This window comes from Onychostoma macrolepis, chromosome 07 (genome assembly GCF_012432095.1).
Source record: "Onychostoma macrolepis isolate SWU-2019 chromosome 07, ASM1243209v1, whole genome shotgun sequence".
Classification (NCBI taxonomy): domain Eukaryota; kingdom Metazoa; phylum Chordata; class Actinopteri; order Cypriniformes; family Cyprinidae; genus Onychostoma; species Onychostoma macrolepis.
In genome coordinates, this window is record NC_081161.1 from 44,395,264 (window position 1) to 44,405,348 (window position 10,085).

Below are 10,085 nucleotides of genomic sequence, written 5' to 3' on the forward strand. Positions count from 1 at the left end.
ATTGTAAACAAACAGGTTTGTTTTTAAGTTTGACATGAGACCGCTCCACACTACGCTCGCTGGAAGTAGGATGCTGCCATCTTGGAAACCACATCAAATAACTCGTGTCATTGAGGTCAGGGTTGATCGATCTGCACCAAGTTCACAGGTCGGATATCCATCATCAAGTGGTGATCCAGACGTTATTTCCAAGTAGGAAATGGGAAAAATCCAAATGTTAAGTTGGTAAATCCCAGGTAAAAGACAATTCTGTGCAACGTTCCTTTACCAGGGGATAAAAGTGAGTTTCAGGAAAAATATAAGACAATTTGGGGCTAAGTGCAGTGTTAAAAGCCCTTTTAAGGGGAAAATCTGAGCCATACTGGTAGCCTACTTTTAGTATTAAAAAACTGCACCTGATGTGGCTGCAAACATCTTGTGGTTAAAATGTAGTTTGTGATTTGATTCACTGAGTGTTTTAGATTCACTGAGCAGTATGTGACACATGCAAGTTGAAGATGTTTGCAAGTTCATCTCATCAAAAATAAACAATATCAAAAGTAAATAAGATAAATAAAAACACTGTATCAACTGGTGGCTTGAACAGATTTTACTGCTGTAATTGTGCCCACGTTGTTGTTAATATGGCAAGGCAAGTTTATTTATATAGCACATTTCATACACAATGGTAATTCAAAGTGCTTTACATAAAAGGACCAAACAGGGAACTTTTAAACTTTTAAATGATTTGGAAATTGATTTAAAATTAATTTAAAACAGTTAAGAATAGAAAATGATTATGAATAGAATACAGTGCAGTAAGTTCAGACATAGACCAGTGTTCATCAGTAAATGCACAGCTGAACAGATGAGTTTTGAGTCTGGATTTAAATCTGGCTAATGTTTCAGCAGATCTGATCTCTTCTGGAAGCTGCTTCAGCTGCGGGCTGCATAATAGCTAAAAGCAGACTCTCCTGGTTTTGTGTGAACCCTTGGTATTTCTAACTGACTCGATCCTAATGATCTGAGTGGTCTGTTGTACATATCCTAAAATTGCTTAAGTACAGATCATGATGAATAAAAATCTAACAAGATCATTTTAGAGCAATTTAACAAATATACATAATCTTGCCATTCAAATGGGTCTCCAAAATGTGTGGGCCTGTTTCTTAGTCTGTCTTTATTTCAAAGTAAACTTTTTGTAAATTATATAATTTAAGAATTCAACGTTTTACACAGAACCTTTGCTCCTCAGATGTCTCTCTGCACACTACAGTCTCAGTAGTATACCTGACGCTGACGGTGTTGTTGGCTGTGCAGGTGAGTGTAGCCAGGCCCGTCGCCAAGGGGGGGCATTAGGGGGCAGTGCCCCCCTAAATGACTCGACGTGCCCCCCTGCTTACATGATCACGAGTGAACTTAATATTGAGAACGAAAAACATTTATTTTACTGATCTAGTCTATGAATATTGCGTGGAAAAAATCATGTATTCAGCAGCATTTAGCTCAAAGAACCACTCATTTCTACAACGGTAAATTATTATGAAGCTAATAACACAGTGGTGTGGTTCTCTTAGCAGTATGATAAACAACTTATGTTCAAATTCTGAATGGATAATATATGACAGAAAGCTCCCTTTACAGCAATTAAAAAGCTGTCACCCATCTAGTTCATCATCACGATCTCATAGTTAAGTTATAATCAAGGAATCTCTCTCTACACTGCGCAGTGAATCTCTATTTAAATAGTGTTACAAAGAGAAGATTCGCGAGCGTGCAGAACTAAACTCTGGCGATTTGAGCAGTGATTCTAACAGCCTACATACAAGTCATAATATAACAGTAACACAAAAGTCGACAGATTATCGACAGACTATCTTTTTAAATATGTTTTAAAATAGAACGTGATCAATTTAAGTAATAATACAGGTTGTTATTTTTTGGTGAATGTCTGTTTCTGAGATCATAAAAAAGTGTGCCCCCCCCCACTGAAGATTTTCTGGCAACGGCCCTGAGTGTAGCGCTCTCTGCTGGACGGAGGCTGATATTCAGGTGAGATCCTTGAGTCTGGATCTGATGACCGGTCCAGCTGTAGGAGGGATTCTGATCACTGGACGCCAGACACCGGAGATGAAATGTGCAGATGTCCTGCAGGCAGGTAACACTACATATCTCTGATGAGATCTGTAGCAGAATAATATGAAAAAGTAATTATATTAGCATACTAAAGTATTTAACTTAATTTAAATGAGTATGAACGTATTCAGCGTCAGTTCATAAATATGTCATTTTAAAATTTGCTATTTTCATCTTAACAGCATTGACAGAATAAATATCAAACTCACCATGAACATGAAGCACAATGAATGTTGTATTATATGTATGTGACCACCCTGCAGTTTGTGTCATAAAAACATTAAATTATTTGTATATATTTTGTTATGTATTTATGTATGTCTATTTCTATTTACACGTGTATATAAGTTTAATTTAAATTACTTTAATGTGTTACAATGAGTTCGCACTGAACAGTATAGCTACATTTTCTGAATTCTGGGTGACAGTTGAGAAAGTAGAGCTATAAAAAGTGTGTTAATGTTTATACTGTAGTGCATTTGTTCTGTCACACTTCAAGGGAAGCACGGGAACCAGGAAAAGTAGGAATTTCACAAAACTTGAGTTTTAATCCACACGGAACACAAATCACAGGCAGGAAGACATTCAAAGACCGACAAACACTAACTGAAAGGACTGGGGCTTTTAAAGACAGGACAATCAAGGAACTAAGGAGACACACCTGGAATTAAATTAACAATCAGACGGGAAAAACTGGGTCACAGAACACATGGGGAGCAAAAACATAACAAAAACATGACATGTTCATTGTTAATATATATTTATATTAAAGTATTTGGTAATTTTAAAATGAAAGCCTTCTTAATGTTTTTAAATGGTTGTATTTGTGTTTCACTGCTGAATTACATTTACATTTACAGCCACATTTGGCCCGGGGACCAAGCCGAGTCTCAGCCAGATCTGCCTTAAAGTGTCTGGGCCAGACCTGGGCCACATAAAATAATAGAAGTCACTCTACAGTATGCGGGCCAGATTTGGGCAATGTCAATAAATAAGAGTCATTTTACAGGGCGTGGGCCGCATCTGGGCCAGAGGAAATTGTTTGAGTTGGTTTTTAGTGTGTGGGCCAGTTTTGCGCCAGGGACCCAGCCAGAATTGGGCCAGAAGTTAGGGAAGGTTGTGGCCAGGTGGGCCAGACAAATTTTGTTATCTGGGAAACCTCGCAAGGCTAGTCTCCCTTCTGGTATATCAACCAATCATTATAGAGATGTAAATTACGTGATATTAGTTTGAACGTATGAAGTAAGTTACTTATGATGAGTAGCGATACTGAATATTTGATCGCCAACAGATTTATTTATTTTTTACACCCCAACAGATCGCCAACAGATTTACCAAGCTGTCATTCAAACAGTGTACACAAATTAAAAATAAAGGGAGAACAAGCCTAAAACTGGATGTAGGCTAAGCTACAGCAGTCGGCTTAATTAAATGGCACAACAGCAGCTCGCTTTTAACACAGACTTTTATGTTTACTTCAAGTGATAGGCCAGGTAACGTAAGTTAAATTATATTATCTTGCTGTATGAGTCCTTTTCTTTACGTTTTCTGACTAAAACCAACCAAAAAGCTATTTTAAAGTGGTTAAGCAAATAGGCTACGTTAATAATATTAATCAGCAGGGATCCCCAGACCATGCCGCCTCTTTTTTAAAACCCACGAGCCGCCATGGTATTCAGTGGGAGCGGGCATGAGTCAGTGTGTTTTCGGTAGTTATTTTAATTTAAATTTATCATCGTCATGGTAAATTACTGTGATTGTGGAGGTTGCACAAACTCCAGCCCGTCAGGATATCGAGTCCACAGGTTTCCTAACAAGAAATAGGACGGTGTCTTCCAGGCCTCGGTGCGTTTGTGCAGCTGAAGAGACTGGACTTCTCTAATGCATCTGCTTCAGGAAATGCGGTGGTGTGTAAGCGATCACTTTATATAAAACACTTGTATAAACACTTTATAAGCACTTGTATATGCTTTATATAAAATCACTTTGTATAAATACCGGAAGATTATCATTCTGGCAATATGATACAGTTCAACATGGGATACCGAAGCAAAAAGCGAGTGAGACTCCACGTTCCTTCATCGGGTCCCGGTCCGCCTGTGGTTCGGCCGCTGGCGGGAGACATGATGCTCACGGATCCGTCAGAGATGCAGCTCCACGAAAATGTCAACTGTGCACCATAAGTCTTGTTTTTTAACATTTGCTAACTACCAAGTTATTTAAATAATGAGACACAATGAGATGTATGTAAGTTGTTGTAAAGCACCGCAGCTAGCATTCCCTGCTAAAAACAAAACAATAGAAGCCTAATTGAAACCATCACAGAAATTCTAATGGTTTCCATTAAAATACCATTATAAACCATTAGCTTTTTCCAGTAAAACCATTACAAAATTCCTTTTTGTAGTGTGTTTTGGGCATTTTTCCAACAGGATTTAACATCCCACCAATAGAATCCATCACATACCAGACACAATTACAGTTTCCATTAAAACCAATACAATTCCCATTATAACCATTACATTTTCTATTGTGTTTTGGGCAGGGTTCTTTTTTTTCAGCAGGGTTAGCGTCGCAGCTATCTGTAAGCATTAGTAATATAGTTATATTTTTAAAAAACGTGTAAAAACCTACCTGGTCTCATGGCATTTACGTACCTGGGTGCACTTTTTAGCGTGACATGAAATACGTACCAATAAGTACATATCACTGCAGTTTCCAAAATAAATGAACACTTTCACACAAATTTACAGAGTTGCGATTAATAAAGCGTAATTTTCGCACAATTACTTGAAGAATATCATGCTATGACTTCAAAACAATATTAATATGCTGAGAGATTTGAAAACCGATGCTTTTGAACGTTAGCATCGCACACATCCAGCTTCATATCTATGGGTTTTCATAGATGATAAGTTTGTTCGGTGGTTCACGGAGTACGGAGACGGACTTCAAAAGTAAGAAGCACCGGTTCGAATCACTTGTAATTACGGTTCGACAAAGCAGTTAAAATCTGCGTGAAAGGAAGTTCGAATGGCACAGATGCAACAGCTAATACGTTTTTATATCAGTTTTGCATTTGTTAACACTATCGGGTAGGTTTAGGGCTGGATTTGGTGTAGGGCATATTTCCAACACGATAGAGCATTAATCTTTAGCGACAGTCCCCGGATATTTGAATTCTGAACCGCTGCAATACGTATCTGAAGCAACGTAATAAAAAAACAGCAATACGTACCAATATTTACGTAATAAAAACGTGCCAGGGTTCACATATTGAACCTGTGTTTTAGCGCCACTTAGTGGACATTTCTATTTGAAACTGCGGCGAAACGTGCAGCAAGGTACGTAAAACGGTGGGCGCTATATCACGTAACAGTGTCGGATATTAATGAGCATGACACGTCTGATCAATGCGTATTAGTTTCTGTTACTGGTCAAAACTCATAAATGAACAATACTAGCTTTGCTCTTGCCTGATTACATATCGTTAGCTAACGTGTGTATATCTGTAAGCTAACACTGGTCTCTCACCAAGACACCTGCCCTGTTCTCCTCACACATCAACTCAATGTGTCTCCTCCGACCGTTGTTCTGTCTAATCCGGGCCTGTTCCTGCTCTCTTGGCTGCATAACAGGCTCGTAATTTTATCCGTGGTCCATCATACGAGTGTAAATAAACATTTAAAATTTCCTCAGCGTCCTCAACTGTCATTGCGATCCATTGTTTTCCTGCAGTGCTGTCAACTAATTTTCAGGGGAAGTTGCTAAAGGAAGGTTGATTTGTTGCTAAAAGTTGCTAAATGACATTGTGACGTCATTGTGTAATCACAGTGCAACATTGTGTCACTGCATCAAATCTCAGCAAAAATATATTTTATATAAGTTAATTTAGATTTGTTAGTAAAATAATAAATGCATACTATAACATTAAAATATAGATAGGCCTAAGTGTATTTTTAATACAATATTGAATAATTAAACACACATTTTTGAACAATTTAAGTTTTTTTTTTTTTATTAAAGTGTGAAAGTGAAAGTGAAAGTGAAGTGACATACAGCCACGTATGGTGACCCATACTCGGAATTTGTGCTCTGCATTTAACCCATCCAACGTGCACACTGTTGTGCTTATATACCGGTTAAAAGACCCTAAAACTTCATAATTCACATCTTCATCATCCATAAGTACCTTCTAAATAGCGAATGCATAATTACCTCTTATCTGGATGGATGTCGTTAATGATTCCGGGTGCTTTCCAGCCGGTGACCGTCCTGGCTCAGTCAAATCCGTACCTCTTGAAGCTCGGTTAAGTTATATTCAGGTTCAGATAACAAGTTATTATTATTCTTCATCAGTCAGGAACCTAGGTGTGCTGTTCGATAGCAATCTTTCATTTGAAAGCCATGTTTCTAGCATCTGTAAAACTGCATTTTTCATCTCAAAAGCATATCTAAATTGCGACCAATGCTCTCAACGTCAAATGCAGAAATGTTAATTCATGCTTATGACCTCAAGGTTAGACTATTGTAATGCTTTATTGGTGGTTGTTCTGCACGCTTGATCAACAAACTACAGTTGGTCCAAAATGCAGCAGCTAGAGTCCTTACTAGAACCAGGAAATATGACCATATTAGCCCGGTTCTGTCAACACTGCACTGGCTCCCTATCAAGCATCGGATAGATTTTAAAATCTTGTTAATTACTTATAAAGCCCTGAATGGTTTAGCTCCTCAGTACTTGAGCGAGCTCTTATCGCATTATATAACGTCCGCTGCGTTCTCAAAACTCTGGCCGTTTGATAATACCTAAAATATCAAAATCGACTGCGGGCGGCAGATCCTTTTCCTATTTAGCACCCAAACTCTGGAACAGTCTACCTAACACTGTTCGGGAGGCAGACACACTCTGTCAGTTTAAATCTAGATTAAAGACCCATCTCTTTAGCCTGGCTTACACATAACACATTAATACGCTTCTATTATTCAAATCCGTTAAAGGATTGTTAGGCTGCATTAATTAGATCAACCGAACCGGGAACACTCCCCATAACACACGATGTACTCGTTACATCGTAAGTAGAATGGCATCTGCGCTAATGTTTGTCTGTTTCTTTCCTAGTCTGTTTCTCGGTCCGTGTCCGATCAGATGGTGGGTCGGCGCCGGAGGTGACGTCTGCGGCCCTGATCGTCGGCGGAGACCAGGACGCCCGGATGACCCCAGAGATATATCCCCAGATATATCAACCAAAAATAACAAAATAACTAAAATATAATAAAATACCTAACTACATAATACTACTATTGTTAGAAATTGCAACAAAATTAAAATAGAAATAGAAACTTTTGAACTGCGGGTTTCGTCTGGTCAGAGGAGAACTGGCCCCCCGACTGAGCCTGGTTTCTCCCAAGGTTTTTTTCTCCATTATGTCTCAGAGGAGTTTTGGTTCCTTGCCGCTGTCGCCTCTGGCTTGCTCAGTTGGGGACACTTAATTTCTAGCGATTATCGCCGATTTGATTGCACAGATACTATTTAAACTAAACTGAGCTAGACAATGACATCTCTGAATTCAATAATGAAATGCCTTTAACTGAAAATTGAGTGTTTAATCTTATTACTGACATTACTGACACTCTATCCTCCAATTTGATACTGTTAAGTGCTTTGACACAATCTGTATTGTAAAAGCGCTATATAAATAAAGGTGACTTGACTTGACTTATTAATTAATCACTCAGAGACTTGTTTAAGAAAGTTAACGAATCACCAAAGCATTGGTTTCGTTTTATTAAAAAAACAAATAACTCATAAGCAAATAACAATAAAATAACAGCGAGTAGTCTTCACCACGAAGTGCCGGCCCTGACATATAGTCTAACAAGCATTTATATAGTTCTTGCACCGCTTGTAACTGCCTCCTCCATCCCAGGCAGGAAACATGACCTTTATGTCAGAGTCTATACAAAAGTAATGTCAAAAGTTCAGAAGGAAATATTACAACATCTCTAGATAGCAAGCGTGTCTAGTTCTATTTTAAACTATAGGAAAAAATTATGACATCTTTTTCAAACATAAGCAACATATAAACCTATATGCCTAAACCACAATATAACACCTCTAGCAGGTGTTAAGAGCATCTTATGCCACGGTTTAGCTAAAGGTTCCACCTTGCATGGAAATGGAAAGTGCATCCTCTTGCTTTTAACCGTCATGTTACAAAATAAGCACAGCAACTATATAACCGTTAAACCTACAAGATTATAATCATCTATGGTTTCAACATAAGATATATTTATACATAGCTTTCAACACTCATATTTTTATAACAGGAGTCTAGAGTTTCACTGTCTCTAAATCATTTGTTAACTTTTGCAGTTCATCTGAATAATCACATAATTCAATCATCTCTCTTATTAATTTCATTATTCTTTTATTTGTCGTTTCCTGTTTTCTCATCAGTCTCAATATTGCCTTCATCTTGATCTTCTGGTCCTCTCGCTCTCTCTTGGGCCCGTCTGCGACGTTCCTACTCCCTACTCCAGTCTCTTTGTATCCCTTGAACTAAAAAATCATCAAAATCAACTTCTATTTTATCTGACCTCTTCCTCACGTTCCTGTTAGAGGATTGATCAGAGAATCAGGGAATAAGTTCGAGTGAGATCGAGTCTCGGGCCAGCAGGGATTGTAGGTGGGGGCCTGGGGTTCGTGCCTTGCTCAAGGGCACCTCAGCCTAGTATTGAGGTGGAGAGAGCGCTGGACATTCACTCCCCCCACCTACAATCCCTGCCGGCCCGAGACTCGAACTCACAACCTTTGGATCACGAGTCCAACTCTCTAACCATTAGGCCACAACTTCCCTTATTAGCTAGTAAACTAGTAAACATACACATTCTGAACTATTATAGTTTGAAGCATTGTGTATAAGTGGTTAGTTAGTATACTACACTCTAAGACAAATCTGTAAAAATAGGGCACAATCCACTGTTAACGTGTTAGAAATGAAAATGTGTTAGAAACAAGAAATGTTCTGTATTGATTTTTCACAAGATTTTTTTTTTTTTCCTGCATTTTAAATTACGCATTGTATTTTGTGCTTTTGGGTTACAATGGATAATGGAAAATGGATATGTCCTGGAAAATTACAAGTACCCTTTCCATTTTTCATTAAATAGCCTACAGTTGGTTGTAGCCTATTTTTTATTTTTTTTTATTTGATTATTTAAGGTGTATTTTCTGTATACTTTTATTTTTGGACTATTAATAAAGTCATCTAATAGTATGTGAGAGAGTCAGTGGTAATATTGATGCGTTCCTATCAGTCCGTGTTAGAGGAGCTCAGCTCAGCCGGACAGTTAGTCTGCTCCTGACCACAGTGACTGAGCTCGAGCTGGTAAACTTGCTTTCAGAAACCAAATCTAGTGACAATAAGTCAGAATAACTGAAATAAGCCTGGCTTATTTGGTAAACTATAGTTTTATGAAACAGCCCCTGAATAAAAACATCTCTGGGCTGAAATGCCATCAGTTTGAACATTTCTCATTTGTGGACCCATAGAAGAACTTATAAACTGCTGTAAAATGTATTTATTTTTATTTTACAGTTTTGTTTGTTCCCTGAATATCTTTAGAGAGCAACTTTTAATAGCTTTTAATAGGTTATAGTGAATTTGACTCATTAAAAAACTCTTTTTGGAGTAGATGATGAGTCCGGAGGTCTTTCTGTGTGAGTTTGCTGTTCTCCGTGTGTTGGTTTGGTTTCTCTCAGTCTAATACAGCACAGGTGAATTAGAGACACTAAATTGTCCGTATGTGTGAGAGTGTGATCGTGTGTCTGTTATCTTGTGAGTTTCCCAGCCTTCAGCCTCAGACTCCAGCATCCTGTGACTCTACGAGCGGTTTGAAGAATGGATGAAATCAGGATGAAGTTTGTTCCTCTGTTACGGCAAACTGGCTGTGGTCTTCAGTAGATG